Raw genomic sequence first — 6,657 nt, 5'->3', positions numbered from 1 at the left:
GGTGAGGCAGAAAAGACTAGAATCTGCCCTAGGGAGAGCCCAAATTGATCTTGTGCAGCAGTCCTGTGGGGCAGACACATGGGCAGCTTTGCTACTCCAACACTGCAAGTGTCCCACACAAGATCAAGCCCAAATTTGTCCAGAAAGAAAGGAATGGCCAGGTTATGATGCTCTTCAGCCATTTCCCAGAAGATGGCCACAGATGCTACCACAGGTAGGATATTAAAAGAAGCACCAAGATTGCATAATGTTGCTGAAGCCATAAAAATTAAGAACTAAAAAAGAGATGTTTTAAAGCTCTGTTTGTTTCACTTTCCTTACTGCCACTGTGAAATACCAGAACTGTGAAAGTCTTGGTTGCAATATATGGCTGAAGCAATGTAATAGCAAAATTATTTCATTGTTAACTTAGCTTTTAAATAAATGTTTTAAAGTCCATGTAAAACTTATTCACACGTTTCAGGATAATAGGGCACTCTGCTACAGGAGGCACCTTGGCATTCCTATTCTGCCGGGGGGAAAAACTTCCAAACATTTTCACTTAGTAGTGCATTCAGTGGGGTGAGCAAGTATGTGTGTGATCCACTGCTGGTTTGTGTTTTGATGGCTGGATACCTCGAAAACTTATGACAGCAATTTATAAACGAGTTATAGCGATGGACTGGAGGCACTAAGGAGCTACATGGAAGGCTGTGTCCAGATGTTCAAAGGTATATATGAGGAAAATATTCATTGAGATAAAGAAATTAATTCAATAGGCATTAGGAGATGAATCCAATAAAAAGCTTAGGCTTAGACATAAAGCAGGATTGAAGTTAAATCAAAGTAAGTCCAAAGTAATGATTGCAGACCTTCCTTTATCTGGAGACAACAAATGCTGAAAGAACCTATCATTTTCATGATGCTTATACATCTTCAAAACATTGCCATACTTCTGGTAGTTCATTTCCCACAGTATGACAAGTCCCTGGTCTTAGTGGATCAGATTTTCAGCTGGACTGGGATAGAGACATCAGGTATTGCTTTACTTCCCAGTATGGTGGAAACTCTGAAATAACATCTAGTATATTCTGACAGATAGAGGGATAAAAAGTGGAGAAAGCATCTTGCACCTACCTGTCCTGTTGAAAGTGTCACAATGTAGTCAAGTATCAGATTTCTCAAGTGAGAGAAATCAAAGACATTGGACCCATTTCAATCTTACAGTTAAAACAACCATGGCAGAAATTAGAATCTTTATATTCAGTTAGCTGTTAAAAGTCCCTACAATCTAATTTACCACACAGCTCTTTAAAGTGAAGTTAATAAACTTCAGAGCAAGGACCAAAGTTCAGGTTCCTGACCAGTTATGTAAAAGCTCTACACACTAAGCCACAGTATTCAAACCCATGTTTGAATATCTTCAACTTTACCAAACCCAGGCCTTTCATCCTGCAAAATTTAGTTTACCATTGGAGGAGTATTGTTGTGAGGAAGGTCATCAGGGTTTGGCAGTACCACTGTACATAGATGGGTTCCTATGTTCTCAACTGACTTAAACTGAACACAACAATAGGTTATTTTTATTTCCCCATTTGAGGGTAGAGACTCATTTGATACTCCCAACACAGAGGATTTGTTGGGGGTTTTTTCCAGAACTTGTAATGTCCATTTTTTATAGAGGTCTTAATCTGACACAGTCTAAATCCCTAAGCAGTGACATAGCTAAAGAACTTTAAATAAGGCATTGTCTTGGACACATGCCTTATTTTAAGCAGAGGTGAACTATTCAGTCAGCATGGAGGTAGAAAAGCCTGGTTTTGTTCTTGTATTGAATCTTGGGGATTCTAAGTGGTGTGTGTTTTAAGGATCCTTTTGCTTCTTCACATGGAAGCATAGATAACCTTGAACCATAGTAGAACCATACATTTGTGTGGTAGTTGCCTGTATGTAATCTGCAAGGTGAAAATTTTGTTTCTCCTGCATTTCAAGCCAAAATATTTGATTCATTGTCAAAGGCTCAGCTCAGCTGATTGGAGAGCAAGGAAATGGGTTAGGGATGATTGATGGGCCCAGGACCATGGATGGAGGAAAGTAAATGAATTGAATCAGTCTCGGACAAAAAAAATGTTACAGAGAGCTCAAGAGAGACAATATGACCTGAAAAAAAATGCAAGGGATAAATAAAGAGGATCTATTAATACAAATATTCATTAAAAATTAGTGGGCTTTTAATATGTGTCACAATATATTTTTAACAATTCCTAAATATCAGCTAACATGTGGCTAAATTACTTCAGTCTCTACAGAAATTGTGCTTTAAACAGATGTATTCCTGTATCCAACAGGTTAAACATTAGAGTTTGCCATTTTAACACATACAGTCATTCAGAGCTGGAATTTAGGGTAAATATTTGAGTGTTAGAGTAAGCATATTTCATCTACACACAAGTGGAATACTGTTAGCATTTCTCAGATTTTGATTGGGATTTTATGTTCTATATTTAAAATATTTAATCAGGATATCATACCTTGTGATTGCAAAACAGGACTCTAGACTGATCTGTGAACACAGGTGCCCGAACTTTAAAGTATGTATGTGCTTAAAACAACAAAGCAAGTAATTTTATCTTTTTTTATTTATCATTTGATAAGCTATCTTTTAAAAATCCTCTTACTTTTGTTTCTAGTATGGAAGAAACACCTTTATAACATTGGCAAAATATTGGTTTTTACTTCAGGGAATAAGTGGTGTGTTGTGCTCTTGCAATGATTCATAATAAGCTTGCCTACAAGGTAGCAGTAACATATTTCTGGTTAATACTTTAATTTCTAGTAGTTTCTAGTTATTTCTTCAAGCAATGCAACAGAAAGGTGTGATGCTATATGGTAGAGTAATCCTGAGCTCACAAAGTGTTCAACTCTAGTAAAATATAGTGATTAAAAAAAATATAATTGCAAAAGACTTTCTTGCATTATTGCAAGGTATATGAGGTGTGGCTCATATATTCCATATCGTGGGAGGTATGTTCCATGGCTATTATCCAAACTGCACATGTAACAAATAAATTAATTTCCATATTGCCGCATGTCTAATCTGTTGAATTGGCTTAAATATAAATTCAGGCCAGAAGAGAGAGGAGTGAGAAGAATTTCTGCATTCAGATTCGTTCTGCTTGGAGGCAGTCAGAACAAGATACATCATTAATGATCTAAGCACTTGTTGTTGCTAATTTCTTGCTGGTTCTTTTCAATCAGTGACTTTTGGCTCAACAGAGGACAGGCTCTGAAACAAGCTACAGCCTTTAAAGGCCTAGTTAATACTGGAAAAGAAAAAATAAAGAGGACAGAGTATGAACTAGATCCTTAAAGGAAGGTTAATAAAAAAATGTTCTGAGTCACTATACTAAATTTTATATGCCCAGTGGTATCTACACCCCTGAACAAAACACCTAAACTCTCTAGTCATTGAACATATGAATGAGAATCAAAACAGACAATGTGTTAAATATGGATCTGCCACAGTTTTCTAATGAAAACCCCTCATGGCAGAGTTAGGTCTTACACGCATGCCCTGCCAGTGGGATTTAGTTGCTGAATGGCAGGGACATGCTTTTATCAGGTCAGGTTCCATATTCTGCAGACCTGTCATGCACTGATATGCCTAAACAGCTGCCTTCAGAAAAAGGACTTTTTGCAGAAACAAACAGAGTTTTGTGACTGGAGAAAAAGAACGTTTAAATCCTTAAGCCATAGATTTGGGATATTTGGATATAAACTTTGTCACAAAAATAACTCATGCATTTTATGTGAAATTCTATTTAGATAAAATACAAAACCAATAACAAGACCTTTACATATGTTCAGTGAGGTTTACTTCTTCCTTAGACTATAAATTTACTTTTCCAGGCCTACATCATTGCCTCATGAACCAGGAGTGGGAAATTGTTTTAGCCATGAACTGTGAATTTCTCTCCTAGACCTACAAAGGTGCTTCAATCCCAGCACAGTTCCACTTCAGGCAATCATGCCCTTTTGTGACTCCCAGCAGAGCTTTCTAACACTCGCATCTCCTCTGAGAGCACAGTCTGCAAAGGCGACCTTAGAGCTATAGGGATAATGGCAGGACTCAGGATGCTTCCTGATCTGGAGGTCTTGATGCTGCTGAGGATTCAGAATTCAGGTAGGTGTCAGGGGAGATTTTTTGACCAAAACTACACATGCCTGAGTGAGGACAGTATTTCTCAAAAACATGGGGAGATTGAAGGGAATAGATAATTTCTGCATTCAGAGTAGGCATGAACTAGGTGAGCTGAGATATCCAACAAATGCAATATGTGTGATTTGGTGGTACATACGTGATATGTGTGTTCATGAGTGTATGGGTGGCTCTAGGAAAAGGGAATGGAAAGGTGACAACTAGATTCCATAGAAGAATGGAAAAGAACTAGTAAGCAGAATGTCTAATTGGAAAGTTTCTGAACAGCCTTCTCTAGAGATATGAAAGTTTAATAAATTCTGAGTAGGTTGGACAGATAACACAAATACATTATTAGTTATATAAAGTATAAAAACTGAAATACACACTAACTTCTTTTTGTAACTTATCAACTGCCACTTAATGGAATTATAGTGGAGAATATCTTGCCCTTGACCTTAATATTCAATGATTCAGGACTAGAGCATTGCTCTGAGGACTAGAAAGACAGCCTCCTTCTCAGGATGTTATAATCCTCCGGGGGGGGGGACAGCCTCAGGCTGGAGCCACAAACCTACCTCATGGCTGTTTATGCAGGACAGTCCCCAATTACATAAGCTATGTGTGTCAGGAGAAAACAAGAATACGTGTCAGCCTGTGCTTATTAGTGCAGAAATATAAAACTGTCTGTAAATAGTTAAGCTCCCACAACCCCTGTGTTTTCTGGTATAGTTCAGAGCCATGTAGGAGCTTCTTTGATTTTCTAGCAGTACGCATGGCTGCAGGAGCACATTTAGATTCCTAAGGACCACAGGGCATGAGCCTGTCTTGTGTATGTGTGATGACAGGGAGATCATAGAGCATGCAGGCTCATTTAAGCCACTCTACAAGCTATATCTATGTGGAAATTTCTGATCCTCTCTACCAGTGATCTTTCTGGGGTTGCCAGCTGCTTGTGCTCCTGGCACTACCTTCTCCAGTGGAGGACAGAAGGCAGTTCCATACTGCAAAACTTACAGGGTCTCTGAAGGGGAAATGAGAACTGCTGAGGAAAAGACAAAAGCTCCCTTATTAAGTAAGTCCTCTTTATTAGGGAGTAATCCTTTCTGCTTTTAGGGCAACCATGGACAATTAGGAGTGGCCTGGACGCTTTAAAGAAAAAAAAAAAAATGACTGGTTTCGGGAAAAGTCCTTATTAAGCTCCTCAGAAACTCCTTATTTATTCATACAAGATATGGGCCTGCCTGTCCCTCTGTGCTATGAATGAGCCAAGACCCATGACTGATAAAGGACAAGAGTAGGAGGCCTCTTGTGTCGGTTTCTTACCTCCTTCAATGGTCTAGGCTGATGAATGGCTTGGGGCAGTTCGTCACACTTAGCAATGCCTATGGGAAGTGTTTTAGCAGCCGCAAAGGGTCTGGGCTTGCACCTATGTAAATTCATGTTTTGGGAGACAGAAATCAGGCTTTTATAAGAGCTTTATAAGATTAGGTATGAAAGACAAATACTACTTGATAAACTACTGTTTTATCAAGCAGTTTTATACAATTTTGTGATGTAATTTTGGCGTATAATCCCTCTATATAAAGCAGCATTTTTGTAGAATTATGGCAGAATTACTAATAAAATTTACAGAATAGAGGAAAGGATGGAAGATAAAAATTGCTGGAAAAGAGAGAGAGAAAGAAAGCAAGCAAGCACATGCCTGCACTGTTCCATAGTAGACGACAAGAGATTTATAAATTGGAAAGTTATCTTTTTCTAAGTTCAGGTTGAATTTTTGATCACCACATCACTGTTCTTTAGGCCATTCTGCACTCCAGAAAAAGGCACAAATACAGACGAATCTTTTCATTTCCCTGCTGGTATGTTAGCAATAAAAAAAAGTCATCAGTATTAGAAAGCCAATTAATAAAGGCTTTGCTCCTGGGGGCAGAGGCAATGCCTCTGTTAACCTTGCAGGTGAGGTGGGCAGGCTGCTCTAAGTGCAGTGTTTGGATGGTGTGGCCAGGACTGGCTCACAGTCTGCTTTGCTGGGACTCGGCTCTATGTGTTTCACATACACCCTCTCATGTGGCCATCAGCACGTGTGTCAGCTCCCTGTGTCCTTGCCTTCAATCTCATGCTGGTGTGCATGGTAAACTGCATGTACAGCAATTCACTGTGTTATTCATTACATGATATACAATTTGGTATAAAGAAATGTTTAAATAAACTGCTATTATCTTGAAATTATCAAACATACAGTGTAAGAAACTCAACACTATCAACTGCAGTCATGACCTTTTAGACTAACTAATCTGAACAGACTTACACCTGTAGCTGTACATCATCCTTTAATGCAGACGTATCAAGTGAGAAACAAACATGATGTTTTTTACAAAGTGTGCTGTCTGATATTTCATAAGGCAATAGCATGACTTGCCATGTGCTTTCCTTTTAATTCTCCAAAAGTCAAGAATTTATACATTCAATAAAAA

Source organism: Zonotrichia leucophrys, chromosome 1A, assembly GCF_028769735.1.
Source record: "Zonotrichia leucophrys gambelii isolate GWCS_2022_RI chromosome 1A, RI_Zleu_2.0, whole genome shotgun sequence".
NCBI classification, from domain to species: domain Eukaryota; kingdom Metazoa; phylum Chordata; class Aves; order Passeriformes; family Passerellidae; genus Zonotrichia; species Zonotrichia leucophrys.
Note: the sequence above shows the minus strand (reverse complement) of the source record.